Below are 26,592 nucleotides of genomic sequence, written 5' to 3' on the forward strand. Positions count from 1 at the left end.
GAGAGCCACTCTGAATCCTGTCAAATTATACCAAATGTATTGAACTAAATGGAAGAAGCTGAGGCAAAATTAATATAAGTAGGGAATATATTTGTGGTGTGCTTGAGAATAGTAAACCAGGAGTAGAGTTTTAAGTCCTCCTGAATATTTTAATATTGTATTAATATTTTAATATATTAACATTAGTATTACATAACATTCAATTAACAGTAGCTACAAGTGGATTTTTAAAGCAAGATAAGAGGCAGTTCCTGAGTTGTTTACCAATAATTTACATTAAAATAACCTATGCCATTAATTGACTGTACATTGTGTTTTGTATTACAGATTCCAGGAACAAGAAGATAATAGGCAGTTATACAGAAACAAAAGGAATTTAAACAAGTTTCTCCAGGCTTGGGGAGTGAGACTAAAGTCCCATACTCATGTCTGTCTGGGCTTGCATACCTCAAACAGCTCAGACTACTCCAAGTTTTTTTTAATCAAATGTAAAGTTAGAATTTCTGTACTTGATATCCTGAGTTGAAAATGTACATTTAAGGGTTTGTATTTTTCACTTTTCTATACACCAGTGATAGTTAGACTTCAAATAGTCATTAGAAGTCAGAACCGTTAACAGAAGATCAGTGAGATCTGCAGAGGCAAAAGGAGAAGTTAATTTTTTTTTTTTTTTGTTTATGTCTTATTTTTTTGAGACAGTGTCTTGCTCTGTCTCCTAATTTTTAAAGCAATCTGCTGACTGGGGAGATGCAGCTTTGTTGATGCAAAACAAAAGTGCACTCCAAGAAGGGTTTGAAGAGTTAGAGGTGACAAATGCAAAAACTGCAGGATAGGAAAGGGAAATTAGGGGATGAAGAACAGAGTCATGACTGGATGATCTTTAAGCCCCAAATCACCAATTAAAAGTGTCTTTTAATTGGAAGTGTTTTTTTTTTGACTTCGTTGCATAAAAACAGGTTTTGCAACACATTTCAAGGACACAGAAAAAGAGCATTCTGAAATGTCTTACTAAACTTACATCAGGATTGCCAAAAGAAAAGGATATGGAGATAAAATACCAGAAAAAAATTTGGCTTTATTTATATTGTTCTAGTTTTAGGAATGACAATATATAATCTCTGTAATTAGAAATTAATAAAAATAATCACAATATTTCATTATGCTATGAATTTATCATTTTTGATAATCAGATTAAGGCATTCATTAGAAATGTGTTCTCCTATGTCAAAGGGGTTGTATTCTCTTTGTTCTAGTTGTCCATTCTTCACCTACTCTCTCTGTCTTCACTGCAGCCATACTGGTCATTTTATTTTATTTTATTTATTTTATTTTATTTTGTTACACTTTAAGTTCTAGGGTACATGTGCACAACGTGCAGGTTTGTTACATATGTATACATGTGCCATGTTGGTGTGCTGCACCCATTAACTCGTCATTTACATTAGGTATATCTCCTAATGATATCCCTCCCCCCACCCCCTCCCCACAACAGGCCCGGTATGTGATGTTCCCCTTCCTGAGTCCAAGTGTTCTTATTGTTCAATTCCCACCTATAAGTGAGAACATGCGGTGTTTGGTTTTCTGTTCTTGCGATAGTTTGCTGAGAATGATGGTTTCCAGCTGCATCCACTGAACTTGGTTTGAAATAAAAAGAAGAGCAGAAAATCATTAAAAAGTCTGGTCTTCTTTTTATTTCAAATTGTCACTGCTGCCTCCAAGTTCAGTGACATCACAGAAGTGATTGTCTCTGTGTGGCTTATTCCTCCTTCCCCTCTTCAAGCTGTCTTCTGACAGCAGCTCTTGGTCTAAGTCACATGCCCTGTTTTACGCTCAAAATGTTCCATGTGACTCTCCTATGTATACCTAACTAATTGTAATTATGTGATAAATGTCTTTCTTCCCTTATATACCAAATGATTCATGAGGTCAGGACTCAGGTGTGATTTTGTTTGCCACTTTGATTTCCCAGCAATTATGACAGAACCAAGCAAACAGAAAACACTAAACAAATATTTTATTTGAACAAATAAATTAGTGAAATTTGTTCAAGTAGAAAGAAAAAGTCAATATGTTGAATAGTGCTGGGAGACCAAGAAGGATGAAAACTGGAAATTGTTTATTGAATTGAATGGCCTGGAAATTATTTGTGTCCTCAGCAATTTGTGCCCGAGAGTCATATAAATTGAGAAGTCAGTGCCAAGAATTCAAGATGTTAAATCACGACAATTCATTTAGTAAGTTTGTTTATAAAGTAAAGGAGAAAGATGAGGAGTTTATAAATGATGGTGTGCAATTGAAGAGAGTGCTTGGTTTCTATCCTGATTTGTTTTAAAAATGAAAGATCATATATAAATGCTACTAGGAATAATTCAAAAAAGTGATGAAAATATGACAGTACGAAAAAATAATTTACAGCAAAACTTTCCTAAATGTGTTGAGAGGCAGAGTTTCCACTGTACAAATAAATATATTGCTTTTAAGTTTGGACCTAAAAGGGGAAGGTTGGATGTTATTGTATTTAAAGAGTTGATTGCAGTGTGGTTGTTTATACTTGAGTGTTTCAATTATTTCCCTAAGAAGTAGAAAAGGATAATTTCCGCTTTCAGTTGATAAAGAGATAGGGATGAGGTAAGTTGAATGATTCCCTAAGGGTGGTCAAGTTTTTAAATGGTAGTCATTAAGAGGAATCAGAAAACTATCTGACTTGAATGATAATAGAATTAACATATTTAGGGTCAAATTAAGGTTAATGACCGTTTCTTAGGTGAGGAAATTTTCTCTGTGTGTAATTTTCTCTGAATGTATTCAGCAGCTTAAGTAAAGGCTGGAGAAAGCAGGAAGACAGGCATATTAGCATATTTGTGTCGGGGGTGTTTGCCACATTGATTTAATAACAGGCAAATGGAGCTAATACATTTAGGATACTGAAGAGAGACTGACTGAATAATAGACATAAAATAAATGCTGTGTATTAATGAAGTGGATGATAGACAAGGAAATTGTAACATTATAAAAACCAACATTTATTCATTAGTATCCCATTATATTTAGTCTTATCTGCTGAGGCAAAGCTCTTTGCCATTTTATTTTCAGAAGTGACTTATTCATCTTCTAAAATTAGTCTACACATAAATTTAAGAAGCATCTTTTCAGAGACATTTTCAATATTTTATTGGAAATACACTAAATTTCAGTATTATTTTGGAGTGATCTGTCATTATTATAACTTTGAATCTTCCAATCTATGAGTGCAATAGATCATCCTATTTGGTCAAATCTTCCTTTGTTTCCTTAAATAATAATTTTGATTTTAAAATATCTTGCACATCCCCTGTTTTGTACCTCATGATTTGGGTTGTGATAATTAGTAGTTTTTCTAAATGTTTCTTTCTAAAAATTTGCATTTATACATATTTTCACATTTGGTTTATATACAGGCAACTGCCTTATTAATCCTAGCAATTTGTCTGTGGACAGTGTAATTCCCCCAAGGTGTTTATCTTGTTTGTTACCCAGGTAGAACTGATTTGTCGTGATGGGAATTGTAATAGAGAAAAGAGTTTGATACACCAAAGTCAGCTAAATGGAAGACCAGAGTTTTATTATTACTCAAATCAGCCTCCTCAAAATTTGGGGCTAGGTTTTTTTTAAGGCAGAGTTTTTTTTTTTAAGGTTTTTTAGTAGGCAGAGGGCTAAGAAAGGTGGAATGGTGATTGGTTGGGTTGGGGAGTTGAAGCTGTTCTCTTGCGCTGAGCCAGTTGTTTGGGGGAGTCATAAGACAAGATAAACCAACTTAGCAATCTGGTTGGTGACAGCTGATCCATCAGAATGCAGGATATGAGAAATACTTTGAACACCAATCTTAGGTTTTGAATAGTGATGTTATACATAGGAGCAATTGGGAGAGTTGGGAATCTCGTGGCCTACAGCTGCATGATTGCTAAATCTTAATTTCTAATCTTTTGGCTAATTTATACTTTTATAAGGGCAGTCTAATTCACAACTAAGAAGTGATTTTTGGGGAGGAGGAGCTATTATCATTTTTATTTCAAAGTTAAACTGTGAATTCCTTGAAAAGTTAGCATGACCTATGTCTAGGAGTAAATAAGGGCAGCTTAGAAGTTAGAAGTAAGATGGAGTTGGTTAGGTCAGATTTCTTTTGATGCAGGATTTTCACCCCTTAGATCAGCTAGAACCCAGGTTCTTGTCCAACAATCAGGAAAAAATTAGCCATGCAGACATGTTGAAAGGTGAGGAGAGTAGAATTTATTAAAAGAAAGCTCTCAGCAAAAATTAAAAGTGTGTGTGAGGGTCCTGCCAACAGATTCCCACTTCACAGATTGGATACCAGGCCATCACACACATGAGCTGAAGATGCCAGGCTCTTCTCCCTGTACATAATTTATGTACAAGGCATAAATTATTGGTGGCTCCACCCCACTCTGCCAGTGTGCAGGTGGGCCCAAACAAGGCCCTGAACAGGTTTCCACATGTGCACAAAAGCATCTGATGTAAACACTCAGGCTGGTCATAAATTCCCTGGAGACCCTCTCTCATCTGCCTCCTGCATCTATTATTCCCCCCTCTAAAGAAGTACATCTAACTGCTGTTAGAATAAGGATAAGGATGAAGACCAATCTTAATGCTTCCTGCTGACAGGGGCTGCTGTTTTGGGAAAACAGCAGTCAGATCTCCCTCAGAGGTCTATCTAAGGGTTCTTGGCAGAAGGGACCATTGTCCAAGGCTCTGGTTGCATGACTAGAGTCTGATGGCCTGAAGGTGAGAAGAGACAAACTGGGTTATTAGAACACATGTATCAAAATAAAACAAGGAGGAGGTAAGGACAGCTCAAAAATCCTGAAGCCTTTTACAAGTTTGCACAGGGAGAGGGAGGCCAAAAGTCCAACTGGTAAATATCTTTTACCTTTTTGCTGGCATGTCAGGTTTCTGGGTTCCCTGCCCCTGAGCCCAATCTTAGGCCAACCAGTTTAAGGTGTGGGAAAGTAACTTTTCCACGTTTAGAGGATGGATCTGAGGGAAGTCTCCCATAGTATGGAGACACAATTACCTATCTATGAAGAGACGATAGAGGAGGAAACGAGAAGGCATTTTTTTTCCAAAGGAGTCCCAGGGGTTAAGGATGCATTTGAAATGGGTACAGACTGAAGATGAATGGCTACTTATCTAGAAGGAGGGGAGCAAGGCATCCCAGGCTCCCTTCCCTTCCTAGCAAATACCCGGAATACATAACAGAAAGAAAGTGAGGCATCCTTCTTTCTTTCCTCCGTCCTTATATCCCTGAGTCCTCATGACTGGGACAGGGTGCTGCCCATGGGTGTTAAAGTGGCTTTCACCCATGTTAACAGGGGGATCTAGGAGGTGGGAATATCTTCTCTTACCCACATATGCCCTGTCTCCCAGTAGGTTTTGAATTGTTGTCAGTAGGTTTTGAATTCTCCAGACCTCTTTTATGCCATGGATATGTGAAAGGAAAATATCTTTGGTCCCCAAAATTACTAAGGAAAATTCAAGTTGGAAATTGCTTAGGGTAAACCTGCCTCCCATTCTATTCAGTTTTCCCTTTGCTCACTAAGACAGATGCACACCTGATTGCCTCCTTTGGAAAGGCTAATGAGAAACTCAAATGAATGCAACCATTTGTATCTCACCTATCTGTGACATGGAAGCTCCCTCCCAACTTTAAGTCTTCTTGCCTTTGCTTCAAGTTGTCCTGCATTTCCAGACCAAACCAATGTACTTCTTACATATATTGATTGATGTCTCATGTCTCCCTAAAATGTATAAAGCCAAGCCATGCCCTGATAACCTTTGGCATATGTTGTCAGGACTTCCTGAGGCTGTGTCATGGGCATGTCTTCAACCTTGACAAAATAAACTTTCTAAATTTCTCAGACAAATCTGAGATCTTTCTCAGATTTTCTGGGTTCACAGATACTAGCATAACCTTTATCTATGAAATGGGAAGCTTGGCTTATTTGGCAGAAATTAGTCACACTCACCTGTACTATGCCTTTTATCTTTCATTATCACCTGCCTCTGGATCCCTCAGATCCAGTTTTAGTTCCTAGGGCTTCAACTCACAGCTTCAAATTGTGTTGGAGACAAAAATGTGTCTCAGGATGGGGGCTGCATGGACTCCTTATCATAAGCTGAATGCTTAGGTGAGGCTGTGGAATTGAGTCCTCCTCCAAGAGAGAGAAAAGGATGTCTTGTGACATGGCCAGATAACTAGTGGTTATAGTTATGCTTGCTAAGATTTGGGTGAATGGGGCTTAGCTTTGGTTAGCTCCATTGATCTTACTTCCCCATAAAGGAAACCTCTGGGTCATGGGCATGGTATTTATTCTCACCATCTGGCAGAATTTGCAGAATAATTGCTCAGAACTAGAATATTGATCTAGATTTTTACATTACCCACCCCTTTTGATCCTTCTGAGCTGTAGTCAGAGATCACTGGTTGGTTCACAAGAATAAGTAGGGTTAATCTAAAATATAGGCAAACATTTAAAAACAACTATTAAGTCTAGAATTTAGTGACAAATGTATGATAAGTTTTGAAACATAATTCCTCTTTCTTCAATCCTTATTTTTTAAAAAATCAAATCATGCTGGGACTGAGTTGTTTGCAAAATAAACTTTAGTTTTTTGCTTGACCTAATTATTTGCATAAAGTGCAGCATGAGTAATTATTTGTATATAGACTTTTTATATTGGCTTTGAAGGAATGCTGTTCCACAAGGAATCTCAGATAGGACTTTCTAAAGCTGAGCCCAGCCATGGGTTTGTACCCTCAAATACAGAAGTTAACTTCTTAAAAGTTAACTCCTGACATGGTGGAGAAAAGAAAAAAAAGCTTAAAGGGCAGGGTTGTGTTAACTGCTCACAGGCAGGAGAAAAGGAAAAAAATATAGCTTGAAGTGCAGAGTTGGAAAGATGCAGGGGAAGAACCTCTTATTCTTATGCAAATGGATTCCTCAAACAGGGAGAGAAACTTAATCGCTGTTTCTTCCCTGGAGTTCAAATGGAGCTGGATCCCTCTGCTGAGGGACAGGAAGACACCTTCCATGTGTGGCAGGGAACTCTTGTCAGCCTGTCATGTGGGACCATTTGGCCATGTGCCCCAGCCCCAGATGAGAGGGAGGTGGTGGTGCAGCAGGGGGTGGGGGGTGTGTTGCCACTCCCACATCTTTCCTAAAGAAGGAAAAGGCCATAGAAAGCTGGGTTGGACTAAGGTCGACTTTCCCGACCTATGGGGGGCAACTGGAGTGGGGCACAGTTTCCTCTACCCTCAGAAGAATTGCAAGGACAAAAGACTCAAAAATGAAAGAAAAAAAGACCTTTTAGACCGAATTTCACTCACCCTTTCTCATATCCCCATACAGGCCACCAAAATGATGCACACGTTTTTGCTCCTTAGCTCAGCTAAAACCTGATTTTGTCCCATGACAAGAAAAATTAGGCACACGGACATTTTGAAACGTGAGTAGAGCAGAACTAATTAAAAGAAAGCACTCATTGAATAAAGGGCTCTTACCAGCAGACTTCCACCTCACAGATTGATTACGAGGCCTCCGCACACATGAGCTGAAGAGGCCTGGCTCCTTCCCACTGTGCAAGGTGCAAATTCCCATTAGCTCCACCCCATTCTCCCAGTGTGCAGGTGGGCCCCTCAGTTTATTGTGGGCACACCCAAACAAGGCCCTGGGCAGGTTTCCCCATCTGCACAAAAGCATCCGATGTAAACCCTTTTGAGGCATGTCGGAGATTCTCTGGGGCACCCACTCCCATCTGCCTCCTGCATCTATCACTTTCACTGTCAAATTTTGCAAAGTTAGTTTCAATACTAGACTTCTCTGTTAATAATGTTTTCTAAAATAATGAACATTTTATTCTTTCTAATTTTCATATCTTATATCTTTACATTTTACTCTGTTTGGAAGGACCTGCAGAGCAATGCTGAGGTGAAGGATGATAACAGCTCTCTTCATTATGTTTTATACTTGTATCATTCTAGTCAAAATCCACAAATCCTAAGTGTAGAATTATATTATCATCAAGTTCTGAGTGCTCTTTATTTCCAACATGATTTCTTGCATATATAAGGGCCAAGGGAAAACTTCTTCTTTGCCCTGTGAAGTTTTGCTGAAAAATCAATCTGATAGAAGGTAGATTAAGGGGACAAAAGGCATATACATGTATTAGTGTGCATGGGGGAAGGAGGGGGAGTCACAGAGTGATTATCCCAACCCCTCAATGGCATACAAAAAGCTTATATACCATTTTTAGGTCATAGGAAGAATAGGGACTTAGTGCATAGCCAAAAGCAGATTGTGGTGGTAAAGCAGGTTATGGTTGCAAGACAGGCTACGGGAGGGAGAGAACAGTAGGCCTGGCTAGCAAAGGTGGTTTTGTTATGTAGATGAAATATCCCATGTGTCAGCCCTCATAATGAATATATGGTAAATGTTTCTTTCAAATTTTAAAGATATCAGACCTTCAGTTGCTCTTTCTTAGATGGAACAAGGGAGGGCCTCAGAAGAAGCCTGGCTGCATCAATATAGATTTTCTCTACAGATGCAAATCTCCCCCACAAAAGACAGCTTTGCAGCCTTCTTGTAATTCAAGATTTTCTGAATCACCATCTTGAAATATATCAAAGAAGTATGTTTTGAGGTGGAACATTTTAATTTCCTTCATATGACATATGAATCAATTAGAAATGTTTTATATCTATGTGTGCGTGTGTGTGTGTGTGTGTGTGTATACATATATACATATATATATGTTTGCTTCTGATCTCTAATATCTTATGGTGTCCAAAGAACATGTTGAGTATTTTAGAGCCCTCTCACAACTGGACTGAAGAAGCTCTTTGCTAATCTCTGGGGATACTTGGGAGTCTGGTACTGATTAGTCATCATGATAAAGATGATACGAGTTAGTGACCTATAATGGGCTAATGAGCTTTTTAACTTCAAAATTCCCCTGGCAACAGTAGGGCCAGCTTGCTTACATTGCTTAGAGAGAAGCACAGTGATATATTAATCGGGTTTAACCAGTTACAAAGGCTGGCTTGGTTATGTGACCAATGAGGCATAAAATGCTCTAATGAAAACTTTTGTCTGAGTTTTTCTAAAATTAGGATTCCTTACATATTTGATGATTCATAATTCAGAGAGGACGCGTGTCCTGCTTTAGAAAAAAAAAAAAAGCATGCTGAGAAGCTGCGCCTGAAAGTCTCTCAGGTCCTACTCTGTTTGTGCCTTCCTTTTTCTGTTGTACCTACTTGTACTGTTTACCTTTATTAAAGCCTTATATTAGTTTGTTCTGTGGTGTCTTGTGAGACCTTTCGATTATCTGACCTGTGTAATCATTGTAGTTGGTGCTATTGGCAGACATTTTGAAATAATCATTGATCATAATTTAATAAAGGTAAAAGTTTTATTTGAGAGAGGAAAAGTTGAGGATGGCAGATTAAGATTGCGGATCCTTTGTTGCGACGTTTGCCTGCCTGGTAATACCTGAGGTGACTGCAATCAAGCACCATGATCACCGATGAGCATAAAAGCATATTGATATTACCTGTAATTAGTTACCTGTTATTTGGTAATTCCAGAGCCAGAAAAAAATTTTGTTGGATCACACACACACAAAAATCAAATAAAGGCAAAATCAGGGTGCCTTTGACATTTTATTCTGTTTTAGCAAAGTAAAAGGAAAAAAAAGACCAGACAGAGCTTACAAGAGCCACCATTATGACTCCTGATAGATTAATCCTGTAAGGAAAGTATGTGATTCCTTAATGGAGTTAGCAAGTTCTCTGTTTTGATCAGAATGGGATCAATGTCTAACAAAAGTTACTCAAAATATTTTACAGGTTGGAGGAGGAGGAAATTAAAAGATGACTAAAATATAGGAATGTTGATATTAAGAGTTAAGTCATTTGTGTATTACTATTAACCACCTTATGAAGGAAATAAAAATATTTCCCTGAAAATATACTTCTTCAACATATTTTGAGATGGCTGTTCAGAGAGCCAGCAAACAGAAGGAGTCCTGCAAAGCTGTCTTTTGTCGGGGAGATTTGCACCTGTAGAGAAAATCTGCATTGATGCAGTCAGGTTTTCTCTGAGGTCTTCCCTTGATCCCTTTTTTGTGGATCTAGAAAAAATTGAGAGTCTGACACTTTTAAAGGCCTGAAAAAAAAAAAAAAAAAGGAAAGCAACAGCAACAAAAAATTACCATCTATTCTTTCTGAGGGATGCTACCTGTGAGATGTTATCTATATAATAAAGTGGCTACGTTGTCTGGGGTATATACCTTGGGGTTCATCTTCAAGTCTTGCCAGGAAAATTTAGGATATGGAAACACATGAGGAGTTTAAGAGCAGAGGTCTAATACACAGAAGAGAAGAGAAAGAGAAACAGCTCTCTGTAGAGAAAGGGGTTTCCGAAGGATAAAGGACTGGCTGGTGGCGAATGCATGGTATTTTGTATTCCAGTTTGAGGAGGCAGTTTACATAGGGCTCACAAAATTGGTTTAATCAGGTATGAAGTTTACATAGCGCATGGGGAAGGCTGGTAGCCCCACTCTCATCTTACCGTGCAAATGGACTTTCCATTTAATTGGCACCATCTTGTCTGCTCCTTAGAGTACACATGGCTGACAAAAAGAAGAGAAGATGGAGCTGCCATCTTGAACATGTCTAGTTCCTAGTTCCTGATGGTATTCACCTGTGCAAGCTCCCAGTTTGCTTGTCTATGTCTGCAGCTCAAATTTACAGGATTCCATCTGTTAGAAAATGATTTGGGGCTGATTTTCATTAAAAAGAAAGCCTTCCTGAGGACTCCCATACCCATAGTATCTGCCTAAGTGATTTCTTTCTAAATCCTGTATTATTACGACCATCTTTGCTAGCCAGGCCTCCTTTCCTCCTTCTCCCATAACCTATTTTATCATGATCCAAATCCCTGTTCATTCTATAATCTAAACATGGTATATAAGCTTCTGTACCACATTGGGGGTTGGAAGTCATCACTCTGTGCTTCTCTCTGAGGACTAAGCTCTGATTTTTTTCTTATCTTGCCCAAATTCCTGTCTAAGGAGTCTGGGGAGCCATGTCCAACAAACCATAAATTCTCATCAAATGGGTTTTATTTAACCCTATATATTGTGACTTACTTTCCATTCTGACTCTGGTATAACATTACAAAGAAGAAAATAAAAATATTTTACCCCAAAACATATTTCTTTGTCATATCTTGAAATGGCCCTGGAAAGCCATCCTATGTGGGGAAAATGTTACGTCTGTAAAGAATCTCTATTAACATAGCTAGATCTTTTTATTCTAGGACCTCCCAATCCTCAAGAGAATAACTGAGAGTCTAGCACCTTTTGAAGGTTGAGTAGGAAACATTTGTCATCTATTATCTCTAAGGGCAGCCCAACTGAGACTTCAGAAAAACTTTAATCTCCACAATCTTTAATCTTAACCCAAACATTTCCTTTCAATTGATTCCAGGTCTTTAGAAAAACTCAGCCAATTGTCAAACAGAAAATGTTTAAATTTACCTACAACCTGGAAGCTCCTGCTTCAAATTGTCTCATCTCTCTGAACCAAACCAATCTCTCTCAAATATATTTGACTGATGTCTCATGCCTCCCTAAAATCTGTAAAACCAAGCTGCATCCTGACCACCTTGGGCACATGTTCTCAAGACCTTCTGAGGGTTGTGTCACAGATCATGGTCCTTCATATTTGGCTCAGAATAAATCACTTCAAATATTTTACAATCTGACTCTTTTCATTGATATCTCTCATGTGCATGTTAATAAATTTGTATTTTTTTCCTTCAATTAAACTGCCTTTTTTGAGTTGATTTTTACCTTCAGAGGGCAAATGAGAAGTTTTCTCTTGGCCAGTACTCTGGATTGTACTCTGGCCAGTACTCTGGCCAGTACAAGGATTCCCCTACTGAAAGATATTTCATGAATGGGAAATCAAGGTGCTATTTTGCTTGCATTATACATTGCCAGATAAAAGGGCATACTTTGTCTTAATCAGCATTGTTAGCTGCAGGTTTTGAACACGTGTCAGAGGGGAAAGGTCTTTGTCTGTTAATTTATATAAATGTAGGAGTGCATAACACATGCCCTGAAAATGGGATTGTCCAACTTTATTCTTAGATAATTAATAAAATAATAATAATTTGGCTGATATGCTGAAAATGTAAACAATTTTGAATTGATTATATGGTGATTATCTTGATCATATGGTGATTATACGGTGATACTAAAGCTTATTCTGTTTATCCTAATTCTATGACTTGGATTCAAATAATGCCTGATGCTGAGATAAAGGTACTCCAACCACCAAGACTCCTCCTTATCTTCTTGGGGAAACAAAATGATGTGAGCTATGTGGTCAATGAAACTGTGCACGGATATCACAGATAGGTTTAAATGATGAGAAAAAGATTACTCTTATTCAAACCAAAGGAAAAATGAGAGATGTAAGAAAGCTCAGGTCAGTTAAGCAAGGTGAAAATATTTAGGTGACTGATTTTAACTTTAAATGGCATAAAAGAGAGGAGATAGATGGAATAGCTAGGAGAGGAGGAGTTCTGGTTTCCCTGCCAACTTGGAATAATGAGAGGTCCAGGGCTTTTGGCACAACCTTTATTGCAAAGGGAGCCTGAATCTGTTTGCATTTGTATAGGTAAAATGGCCTGGGAGTAATAAAGGCATTTCACTGGAATTGCTGAAAAATAGTGCTCAATGAATTTTAAATCTGCTAATGAAAAGTAGAAGGGCAACATAATTAAATTAGGAGAAAATGATGAGACAATTGTAAAAGGCTCTTGAGTAAAAAACTGGCTCATGGTAAGAATTTACTGACGGAAGTTTTGTATGGCTATTGTCTTACCCTTACCAGATATATTATTGGGATGAGTGTCATGTCTAAATGGGAGTTTGCTTATTTATCCAAACCATTGCAAAAGTCATGATGCAAGTCTGCCTTTCTTACTTTTGTATTTGGACATGCTACACAGGTATCTTTAAAATTATCTAAGCCCACTAAAAAAGTTAATTTAAATAACATAGGATACCTGGGGGCATAGCATATTTTCAGTTTAAAGACATATTAGATTAAGATGTATTAGAAATGTCTCTTGTTTAATCATCCAGCATGACTTGTTTCAAAAGCTGATAGATTCTGGAGATCTACTGCAAATTATACAACTTTCAATATAGTAATACCACTGAGCATCAGCCATGTCCAATATATATTAGCTGTTTAAGCTGTGAAATAATTTAAGGGAGATTGGTATTCTGTGCTTGATTTGACTAATACTCTCCTTTTCATACCTATTTTAGAAGAAAGTCAAACTCTATTTACATTCATTTGGATGGTCCCAATATTTACTGCGCTCCCACAGCTCTACTTACATTTTTATATATATATCGTCACAAACTGAAAAATAGAAACATAGATTTTTTAAGTTAATTACAAAACACTGCCAGTCATTATATTGATGGTTTAACATAAATATCTCAATATGGAAAACAAGATAATGTAAATTTCAAATTTTTGTTAATCATACAATCATAAGATATTATCATATACCTGTTAGAATGGCTGAAATGAAGAATAGCGATGATACCAAATGCTTTCAAAGATATGAAAAAACTAGATCATGTTTACCTTGCTGGTGGCAATGAAAATGGTTAGTAATTCTGAAAATAGTTTGACAGTTTCTTATATAACTACATGGAATTAACATAGGCAATTAACGTATGACCCAAAAATTGTTCTCTCAAGAATTTATCCCAAATAAATGAAAACCTTGTTCACACAAAAATGTCTGTATGAATGTTCAAAGCAATTTTATTTGTAATATCAAAAAACTGGGAAGAGATGTCTTTCAACAGATGAATGGTTAAACTGTGATACATCCATACCATGGAATACTAAGAAATGAAAAAAAAAAAAAAAAAAACCCACAAACTGTTGATTCATGTAACAACTTGGATGAATACCCAGGGAATTATTCTGAGTGAAGAAAGCCAATTACAAAAGGGTCACATACTGTATAATTCAATTTATATAACATTATTGAAATGATAAAAGTAGATAAATTGAGAACAGATTAGTATTTATCAGGGATTGGGGCTAAGGTTGGGATGGGACTAGGGCAGGAAATTAGTATGTTTATGAAAGGGGAAAACATAGGGCATCTTTATGGTGATAGAAATATTCTGTATCTTGACTACAGTGGTGGATACAGTAGTCTGCACATATAATAAAATTTCATAGAACTAAATAAGCACACACACATAAAATGAACACATTACACTACAGTTTTCCAAGATGTTACAACTGGAGAAACTATAAAGGTTACACAGGATCTCTATTATTTTATTTATTTATTTATTTATTTTGAGATGGAGTCTCGCTCTGTCACCCAGGTTAGAGTGCAGTTGCAAGATCTCGGCTAATTGCAACCTCCGCCTCCCGGGTTCAAGCAGTTCTCCTGCCTCAGCCTCCCGAGTAGCTGGCACTACAGGTGTGTGCCACCACACCTGACTAATTTTTTGTAGTTTCAGTAGAGACAGGGTTCCACCGTGTTTAGCCAGGATGGTCTCGATCTCCTGACGTCGTGATCTGCCCGACTTGGCCTTCCAAAGTGCTGGGATTATAGGCATGAGCCACTGTACCTGGTCGGATGTCTCTATATTAATTCTTACAATTACCTGAAAATAAACTTTAATTTTAAAGTTTACTTTTAAGTCTGAAAAAAAAAAAGAAACAGACAAAAAGTACTCTGAGTTCTATTCTTAGCAAGCACAGGTTGCCTTGGAACTTAAGTGAGCCAAAGCACAATTAAGGCCTTTGGGATATTATGGTCCCCAACCTCAAATAACTTTGCTACATGCAGGCAGGCTGAGTGCAGCCTTTAGAAATAACCTCGTAACTGCCAGTCATTGGTGACCACCGGGATTTTGGACTAGGAAATAACAGGATAATAAAGTACACTTTCAACTGTGATACTAAAAGGTGTATTAGTCCGTTCTCACTCTGTTATAAAGAACTGCTTGAGACTGGGTAATTTATAAAGGAAAGAGATTTAATTGACTCATTTCCACATGGCTGGGGAGGACTCAGGAAACTTACAATAATGGCAGAAGACTAAGGGGAAGCAAGGACCTTCTTCACATGATGGGAGATGAGGAAAGTGCCAGCAGGGGAAATGACAGACACTTGTAAAATCATCAGATCTCATGAGAAAGCACGAGGACAGCATGGTGGAAAACAGTCCCTGTGATCTAATCACCTAACTCTGTCAACACCTGGAGATTATAATTGAGATGAGATTTGAGTGGGGACACAGAGCTAAACCATATCAAAGGCATCTGTTGCCCTGGATAGGCATTAGTTGATAGTGCTCCTACTTTTGAAGATGAAATGACTTTGAAATCTGAAATTTCTATGATGTCCTGCATTAATCACTTCAAGAGGAAAAGGAATGTACATATGTGCCTCTTTATTAAATAGAAATGATATAACCAAGAATATGCAACAGTGTGACCTATTTTGGTACTCATTGAATGTCTTAACAGATTGAATGTAAAACATGTTTTATATATTTTGACATATTTTAAACCCACATTATATTCCACCAAGGAGTTACCTAAACCTATACACAAATGAGCCCCTGGCTAGATCAGTTTTCAGAGGATTACAAATGAGCAACATGGAGGTAGCTCAAAGTCAAGGGGTGGTACTCATTCTGGAAATCAGCTACACTGCCACCTGTTGGTGGTTGCAGTTTCACTGAAGGGAGAAAAGATAAATCCCCTCAGGGGCCAGAGGTGGGTTGTGCTCCTTGCAGCGTAAGAGAAACTAGATAATAATAGTAGTGATTTGATGTGAACTTTTACTATTTCTTTAACTATTGTTAATAGTTATTTATATTTGCCAATTATTGCAAGAGGTCTCCAAAATGGGCTTATATGGCTGAAAGATAAAAGGAACCCCAATATGGGACAATATGTTATGGAAACTTTGTGGAATTGGAAGGAGAAATTCTCAATGAGGCAAAGCAATTCTTTATTCAAAGAAGCTCCTTCTAAATTCAGAATGGAACTGGAAACAAGTGGGTACCCTCATTTGCTGTCTGTGAGTGGCCTCTTGGGTATATGAGAAGAGTTGACAGCTAAGAATTCAAGCAATACAAAATGAGCAGGAAAAACATATATTCCAATAATGTCCTCAGAAGCTTGAAATAAGACTCACTATTGATTTTTTTTTTTTTTTTTTCAACAAGAATCTCAGACACTAAAAGCATCTGTAGGCCACTCATTGAAAATATAAAGTGTCAGTGCTGGCCCTCAGTTTGCAGTGGATTAAATCGGCCAATTACCCACAGCTTCAAGTGAATAATAAAGAATCTTATTTGGAATAGATACTTATTCAGAGTTTAGATTTGCATATCCAGCAATGGAAGTAAATTCCTCTAAAATAGTTAGAGGCCTACAAGCAGAAAATATTATTTACATTTGGAAATGACAGACTATTTTATTGTACTGCAGGAAAATATTAGGCTATGAAGCATTATATAGAACCGTCTTATTATGCCTTGCATCTATAATTCAGTGGACTGATTAAAATTGAGATTTGGTAATCAAAACATGTGCCTACAAATTTAGGGTGAAACAAGTGACTAGGGGTGATAGATTCCACAATTGAATATATGTGTTACAATGCAGCATGTATGGAAATAGAGGGGTAAATGAATTGTGGAGATATTTTGGGGAAGACAGAACAGAATATGTAGGATATTTTAAAGAAACATAAACTGGTTTTCTGTTTTAAAATTGTTTTCTTTCTCTCTGACTCACCCTGTACTCCTGCAACTTGAACTGTATTTAAGAGTACTGTATTAGTCTGTTTTAATACTGCTATAAAGAACTACCCAAGACTAGGCCATTTATAAAAGAAAGAGGCTTAATTGACTCACAGTGCAGCATGTGTGGGGAGGCCCCAGGAAACTCACAATTATGGCAGAAGGCAGAGGGGAAGCAAGGAACCTTCACCACAATGTGGCAGGAAGGAGAAGTGCTAGCAGGGGAAGTGCCAGATGCTTGTAAAACCATCAGATCTCGTGAGGCTCATTTATTATAATGAGAACAGCATGGGGAAAACTGCTCCCATGATCCAATTACCTCCATCTGGTCCTGCCATTGACATGCAGGGATTATGGAGATTAAAATTCAAGATGAGATTTGGATGTAGATACAGCCAAACCATATCATTCCACCCTTGGTCCCTCCCAAATCTCTCATCCTCACATATCAAAACACAGTTATGCCATTCCAACATTCCCCTAAGGTCTTAACTCATTCCAACATTAACTCAAACATGTAAGCTCGTAGTCTCCTCTGAGACAAGGCAAGTCCCTTCCTCCTATGAGCCTGTAAAACCTAAAGCAAGTTAGTTACTTCCTAGATACAATGGGCATATAGATATTGGGTAAATACACCCATTACACATGGGAAAAATTGGCCAAAACAAATGGGCTATAGACCCCATGCAAGTCCAAAATTCAAAAGGGCAGCCATTAAACCTTAAAGTTCCAAAATTATCTCTTTTCACTCCATGTCTCACATCCAGGTCATGCTGAGGCAAGCGGTGGGCTCCCAAGACCTTGTAGAGCCCCGCCTCTGTGACTTTGCAGGGTAAAGCCCCCCTCCAGCTGCTTTCATGCGCTGGCATTGAGTGTCTGCAGCTTTTCCAGGCACAGGGTGCAAGCTGTCAGGAGATCTACCATTCTGGGTTCTGGAGGAAAGTGGCCCTCTTCTCACAGCTCCACCAGGCAGTAGTACCTCAGTGGGGACTGTGTTTGGGGACTCCAACACCATATTTCCCCTTTGTACTACCATAGTAGAGGTTCTGCATGAGGGCTTTGCCCCTGCATCATACTTCTTCCTGGACATCCATGCATTTCCATACATCTTCTGTAACCCAGGTGGAGGTTCTCACATCTCAACTCTTGCCTTCTGCTCACTCATAGGCCCAACACCATGTAAAAGCCACCAAGGCTAGGGGCTTGCATCCTCTGAAGAAACAGTCCAAGCTGTACCTTGGCCTCTTTTAGCCACTGCTAGAACTGGAGCAGCTGGGACACAGGGCTCAGGGCTCCATGTCCTGAGGTTGCATAGATCTGGCGGGGGCGACCTGGGCCTGGCCCATGAAACCATTTTACCCTCTTAGGGATCCAGACCTGTGATGAGAGGGATTGCTGTGAAGGTCTCTGACACACCCTAGAGACCTTTCCCCATTGTTTTGGTGATTAACATTTGGCTCCTTGTTACTTATGCAAATTTCTGCAGCCAGCTTGAATTTCTCCCCAGAAAATGATTTTTTTCTTTTCTATCACATCATCGGGCTTCACATTTTTTAAAGTTTTATGCTCTGCTTCTTCTTTAATGCTTTACCGCTTATAAATTTCTTCTGCCAGATACCCTAAATTATCTCTCTCAAGTTCAAAGCTTCACAGATCTCTAGGGCAGGGGCAAAATAACACCAGTCTTTTGTTAAAACATAAAAGGGTCACCTTTGTTCCAGTTCCCAAGAAGTTCTTCATCTCCACCTGAGACCACCTCAGCCTGAACTTCATTGTCCATATTACTATTAGTATTTTGGTCAAAGATATTCAACAAGTCTCTAGAAAGTTCCAAATTTTCTCACATCTTCCTGTCTTCCTCTGAGCCCTTCAAACTGTTCCAACCTCTTTCTATTACCCAGTTTTGAAGTGACTTTCACATTTTCAGGTATCTTTATATCAGTACCCTACTCTTTGCGGTGCCAATTTACTCTATTAGTTCATTTTCATATTGCTATAACAAACTGCCCAAGACTAGGCAATTTATAAATGCTACTTGTATAGCCTTCAGAACTGTGGACCAAATAACTCTCTTTTTAAAATAAGTTCTCCGACCTCAGGTATTTCTTTATAGCAACACAGACTAAGGCAGTGGATAAGCCAACACTGACCAAAACAGTCTAAAAGAGAGGCGAAACTTTTAATCCTTTATTAGATGCTTCGAAAGGATATCATTTTAGGGAGAAAAGAAAGGAAAACAAGTGGCTTGGATAAATAGTGCAGGTTTAGAAAAATGAATAAAGCAAACTGAAGAGCTAATTAGACACCATACTCAGAAATAAAAATAGGAAAGAGCATACATGCTGAAATAGAGATGCTCTATTTTGTGCTCCTAGAGATGAAAAGGAGAAAAATCAATAGTCTGAGACCTTGACAGTGGAAATTTCAGAAATGAGCTTGTGGAAATTTCAGAAATGAGCTAAGCTATGGGAATTCATAAATGGAGAATGCAATTTACATAAGCGCTCTCTAAGGCTCCACACATAAACAAAAACTGGACATACAAAAATGTTGCTTGGGATGGGAAACCTATTAAAATTGCATGAAACTTTATTGAGGAGAAATTAGGTATTACTTCAAGCTAAGTTTTGTTGGTAACTCTTGCCAGCACCTTCTTGCACTGTAAAAAAGGTAACATGTTTATGCCTACCGAAGACTTGGAATCTATAATTACTGAAATTTGGTCATCCTTGGTTTAAACTGCAATCCATGATAACATTGTCATATGTGTAAGGCTGCTTTCATTGGAAGCTGAGAATATATTAGTGTGATTAGCTTACTCTAATTCATAAAATAATTGCTACTTTTTACAATACTGTTTAAATTGGTAGTACTATTTTTAGCATTACCCATGATAATAGTAGCACACATATTGTCAAACATATTCCTCATCACATGTCTTCATTTTTTAATTATATAAGATCTCTTTGGTAGTTTTATTTTGAGAAATCCTCATGTTTTAATTAATGTTGCAGACTTTCCTCAATTACTGTATTTTTTAAGTTACTGTTTGTTTTTTCCTTTTTTAAAACTAGTAATGATTTAATTAGAGAGATTAGTTAGTTAGAGAGATTATGCCTGCTTACTTAGAACATATAACACTTGTCATTGGGGAAAGTAAGCCACATCTCAAGAAGATTTTCTGGATCACTAGATTGAGGCACATCAACAGTGTTAATACTCAAATAGGTGGCATTTTTTTGTTCGTATGTTATTTTGTTGCATATCACACTTCTCATCTTTTTAAAATTTCAGTTACAATGACTTTTGGATTGGTAATTTAAAAAAAATATTCTGCATCATTATAAGAACCCTTCTCATTTTATTAAAAATATGTTCAGTATTGATTTATGTGCATTTTCACATTCCAGTTTATTATCATTTTAAAAGTATATGAAATATGACTGAAAGGTTTATAACCAGGACACAGAATTTAAATGAGACGAAAGAGTGTGTCAGACTGTTTTTGCATTTCTATAAAGGAACTATCTGAGACTGGGTAATGTATAAAGAAAAGAGGTTTAGTTGGCTCATGGTTCTGCAGGTTTTACAGGAAACATGGTGCTTGCATCTGCTGGGCTTCTAGTGAGGCCTCAGGAAGCTTACACAGTTATGGCAGAATGCAAGCAGAAACAGGCTCCTCCCATGGCAAATGCAGGAACAAGAGATGAGTCAGGGTGTGGGGGACAGGTGAGCTCACTTATCACCAACAGCATAGCCCAAGGCATTCATGAGGGATCCACCTCCATGATCCAAATATCTCCTACCGGCTCCCACCTCCAACACTGGGGATGACATTTCATCATGAGATTTGGGTGGAGACAAATACCCAAATTATATAAAATAGCATTTTTGAAACTGAGTTCTCTTTATTCAGGAACTGAAGAGAATAATACAGAGACCAACACTTGTGCCTTTTTCCTCACAGCCACAGCATTTGTTAAATGTGAAAGTACACTCATTAAGTCGGTCATTTCTCTTGCTTGCCTTTTAGGAATACATCCATATTTTTGAGAAATTTTGATCAAGCTTATACTTTAACTCATTTGTGTGATTAGTTTAAAATGTTTTCTCTGCTCTGATTTGCTTTTATTTGGTTTAAACTATTCATATTTTTGCTCCCAGGTTATTACTGAGTGGAGTGAAATATCTTCTAAAGCAAATTCCTAATTCTTTATGGTCTTTGAGAAAAAGCAGTTAAGTTCAAATATATAAAACTAGTCTGCCTGGTTTCAATGTCTAGTGCATTTTTTTTCTCATTCAAGTACTGATTTTCCTGGTGATTTCTAAACTGTATCATGGACATCTTGGCCATTATGTTGAAAGACTCTGTCTCCTATTTAAATATTTTACTTTGGCAGTTATCATGTCTTGGTTTAGCATACAGGATTTACCCTAGCTTCTTGTGCTGGGGCCTCAGGGACAATGTGATTTCTAAAGGTTTTGCAGTGATGCTTTTGGTCTGTGAGGTATGTCTGGTGCTGCTGGGGCTTTCACTTGATGTGGTAGAGGAGCACTTCCCAACTGAGCTCTTGTTGTGGAAGGAGCAAGAAGAAATGAGCCTATGTTATGAAACCATGAAACTTCTAGGGTAAGAAATAATTTCGTCCTTATGAAATTTAAATTATTTATATAGATAGCTATTTCATATATTTCACCAAATGAACATCTGTTTGTCCAATCTATGTTGAATATTTATTGTTAGTAACTGACATAAGACATTGTGTGTATTCATGTGTTTACCATCATAAATTTGCTTCAAGAATAAAACAGTGAAAAAAGGGTAAAGAAAGGTAGCCTCTTGCACAACCAGTGCTTGACAACATAAGGTGTAAAAGTAGTAAAAGTAGAAGTTATTTAAGGTGTAAAAGTTATTTGATTTAAAACTTTAAAGCCAAAAAAAAAATACTGAGGTCATTTATCTGAATTAGGAGAGGTAGTATATCTAAATATCCATGTCTAGGACTTAGAATCACTTGCTTTACTGAATATTCAGAGGTAGAAACTACCTTAAGTTATTATTATTTTTGCCAGGTGATTGCATTGCACAGTTCTAGTTGAGAACTAGCATAGTGGACAAGGGTTTTAGTCATCTCTCACATATACAGAACATTCTCTTTATCACTTAGATATTTGAGCAAATAATAAAACAGTAAGACAATTGCTATATTTGTTTTGTATGGCTCTTCTAAAAAATTACCTCAAATTTAGTGGTTTAGGGCAGCCAAAATTTATTCTTTCACAGTTCTAGAGGCCAGAATTCAAAATCCATTTCATCAAACCAAAATCAAAGTGTTGACAGGGCTGCACTCCCTCTGGAAGTTCCAGGAGGAGAATTCATCCCTTGCACATCCTAGCTTCTAGTGGTTGCCAGCATTCCTTGACCTGTGCTGCATCACTCCAGCCTCTGCCTCTGTGGCCCCATGTACATCTTCTGAGTGTACAATGTTCACCTGCCTCTCTTACTAAGGGCATGTGTGATGACAATTGGATATGACCCAGATAACCCGAATGGTTTTCTAATTTCAAAAGCCTTATCTTTACCACATGTGTAAAGACCCTTTTCCAAGTAAGGCAATAATCACAGTTTCCAAAGATTTAGATGTGGACATCTTTCACAACCCTTATTCCTGTCTGAAAACTGCTTTTAACTTTTCATGTGTAGGAGTAAGAACTCAAAACTGTGTGACAGGCAGAAGAATGGGCCCCAAAGACATCCACGTCTTAATCTCCAGAGCCTGTAAATATAATATGCTTTGTTACAGAGCAAGAAAGACTTAAGGTTATAGATGAATAAATATTAATCAGGTGATCTTAAAATTAGGAGGTTATCCTGGATTATTCAGATGGGCCCAATCTGATCACAGCATTGCGGATACTCATCTGTTTTGACCATAGGCAGCAAAATGCAGAAGAGCGTTTTCCTTTGTTATCACAAATATTTGCATCTGTATCACGTCTAGTAGGATAGCTGTGTATTTTTCCCTCCCGGCACTGCACTGTTAAGGTAATGTAGAAAATTAGACAGTAAATCCTGGAAATGAAGAGTAGTATGCCAAATTTTAAGTCCCAAGTGGTGTCTAAACGGGATAAATTTACTTTTATTGTAGAAGATGAATTAAACCCATTTTACTCCAGGGCAGAAATGGCATAAGAGCTGCCTCATCATCACGATTGGTGAGGTCAAGCTGGCATTTTTCTCCACCTGCAATACCACCATAGCTGGAATGGTCATTGGCACAGGGCAGATGAAGAACAATCCTGCCAAAGGAAGCACCCTTTGAAGGTTTTATAGTGCATTATCTCACAATATAGAAGATACATTTTTTTTTTCATTTGATTGTAGACATAAAACACTTTGTTATCCTTAAGGCATCAAAGCATTATATTTCTAAGCAAACCTTAAAGTAGCAATGTTTTATCTGAAGAAATTTAAATGTGCTCACATGAATCACTTACTATTACGGGTTGAATTCTGTCCCCTCAAAATTCATGTGTTAAAGTTCTTACCTCCTATACCTCAGAATGTCACCTTATTTGGACATAGGGTCATTGCAGATGTAATTAGTTAAGATGAGGTCATATTGGAGTAGGGTAGGCCTCTAATGCCAAATGACTGGTGTTGTTATAAAAAAGAGAAACTTAGAGACATACACAAAAAGCAGGAAGGTACAATGTGACTTGAAGGCAGAGATCAGAGTGATGAAGCAGCAGCCAAAGAACACCAAAGACTGCCAGCAAACCACCCAAGCTAGAAGAGAGGCATGGAGTAGACTCATCTTCACAGCCCAGAGAAAGGCCAGTTCTGCAACTCCCTGGTCTCAGCCTAGCCTCCAGAAATTTGAGACAGTATATACGTATATTTAAGTTTGTGGTTCTAGTTTGTAGAACTTTGGTAAGGCAGCTCTGACAAACGAATACTTTCACCATGATGACAGAACAGCATGTACAAATCAAACCAACTTGATTCTTGCATATTTAATGTATCAATATGCACTATAAGTTCTGAATATTTCTCAGTTATTTATAAATATTTCATATTTTATTTGTATTTAGCACACAATAGAAATTTTAGGTAACCATTTCTTATTCCCGAGTTCTAGTTTTACTGTCACTTAGTAGCTATTCCGTATCTTATTGGCACCTCAGTGATCAGCTAAATGAAGATGATGATAATAACTGCCATAGGACCCAAGAGTAAGGACAAAGCCAAAAATTATCAAAAATATTTTAAATAATTTATCGTTCAATTAAATGCCCAATAAATATTAGCTAATAATGTTAACATCAGCACTTTAATGCCATTACTACTATTTAACAAAAATGTTGATTCAATTAAATAAAAGAAAGACAATTATATTTATATTATAGATATATTAAGGATTCAAATATTGCAGGATAATACTGTAATTTTGTAAGATGCTTATTTTCACATTTTAACATCTTAGGACATACTAATAATTTGGGGATATACTAATAATCAATGATTACCAATGTTTTTAAATTTCACATTAGTACATCAAGTTATGGAACACCTTACAACCTAAAATGCTTTGATTTAATGAAATATACTTTTATTATATTTTATTTCAATAACACGATTTTAATATATTTCAGTAATAGAATAATTGTTGCAATACCAGATACAATTCCAGAATAGGTGTAATTTATTTATTACCAACTGTAGGTTGAGTATGAGCTGGGTGTAGCTAAATAAAAAGACTGTGAACATGGCTAAGAGGTAATTAACATTCAAATTTCATTCACCTCTCCACCTCATGGGTTTGTTACCAATGTTATTTTTATTTCATTTTATTTTTTGTTAGTTGCTAACAAGAAGATTCATTTTGTAACATGATTTTGGTTTATATATTGTTTTGTTGGTTTTCATGACCAGGTTTTTTATTTCAGGAATGAATGAATTACTTTTTGTCTTTCCATTTCAACATTAACTTGACTGTTAATGTTGAAATTAACTATTAATTTTGGCTCATGCTTTTATTTCCTCAGAATGTTGTTGACTTTGCTCAATTGCAGTGTGGCATTGAATTTTGCTAAGTCTGAGCCTTACCTTATCATCTTTATTCCAGGTGATTTTCTTTTCCTCTACAATTATCTGAATGATTTTCTTTTTATATTTGAAATCTAATAACTTAACCAAGAAATTCCTTGATGATGATCTACAGTAATATTTTTGGATACGATAGGTGCCCTTTTATTCTGCAGATTCACTTTTACCTTCAATTGTATGAAATTGTCATGTATTATGATTTGAATCATAGTATTTTATTTATTGGATGTTCTTCAAGGGCATGTTTTCTCTGATAACTGTATTATCTGACTTCAATTTTATCACCTTCTTTCTAATTTCTTTACTATTTTCACATTTTCTCTGCACTCACAGTGCTTATTCCTAGTTTGTCCTCCATGTCGTTGGGTCAAATTTCAGTAATGTCTATTTCTTAGTATCTCTAGTTTATAATCAGTTCTGTGATGACATTATTTTGGATTACTCATTTGTTTTTTTAACTCAGCTACCTTCATTTTTATCTGGTTCTGTGATGTATAGTACTGCCTTTGAAACAATGTTTTAGAGTCCTTCCTCTTGCTAACTTACATTTACTTGTGCAATATCAGGTTCTGTTTCTGGTGCTATTTTCCTATCATCTTTCATTTTTTGTCCATCTCTAGCATGACAAATCTTTTTGTTCCTTTGTTTCTGTATAACATCCTTTCTTAAAAAATGGCAGAGTAGGGGAATATATCATGATTTTACTGGTGTCAAATAGTCATTTTATTCTTTTACATAAATAGCTCTAAATAGCTCTTCTCTGTTCTTCTATACCAGTAGAAGATGGTTAAATTTTCTTGCTAACTTTACTACTCTTAATTTTACCTGCTGTATACTAACAACAGAGTCTACAGAGTTTTTATGACTATTTACATAATAATAGCATTTTTTTGTCTCTAAGGCATTATCTTTTAGTGTGGTTGCTTATTATCTTCAGATTTTATACAGAAGTATATATCCAATATTGTTTAAATTTATTACTGAAATGATTGCCATTTCTCTGAGATCATTTGATTACAGTTTTACTTAAAAAGATAGTAAAATGTATTTAAAACTGCAACTGTACTCATTTCTTAAAATTTATCTACAAGAAATGTTTTAACTACATGCAATATCATAAGTGAACATCTTAATAAAATATACCCAGCAAATGTTCTGCTGGAACTATTCAGAAATAATTGTCATATATTTGTACAAAATGGTAAAAAGTTAAAGTCTTGTTTTTTCTGAACTGTGTTAGTGTATAATCAACATAAGTTTCTTTTGGCTCATTGTTCACTTTAGCATCTGAAACACTTTAGGGGAATAATATTCTATTTAAGAAATTTTATCTGGTGAAAAATGCATAAAGCACGTAATCATGTAAATCAAGTATGTTGACTAATGATGCTACAATCTTATTCACTTTGCTCAGGTCTGATGAAATCAGGAATTTTGAATGAGTGCAGTCTTTCTATATTTAAACCAATAGGTAATAAGTCATTTTAAAATTATTTACTTACTAAAACATTTCAGCTTTCTATTTTGCATTTTGTGTTTTACCAAGTAATGAGT

The sequence above is a fragment of the Rhinopithecus bieti genome, unplaced genomic scaffold, assembly GCF_001698545.2.
Source record: "Rhinopithecus bieti isolate Rb0 unplaced genomic scaffold, ASM169854v2 scaffold_24154, whole genome shotgun sequence".
NCBI classification, from domain to species: Eukaryota; Metazoa; Chordata; class Mammalia; order Primates; family Cercopithecidae; genus Rhinopithecus; species Rhinopithecus bieti.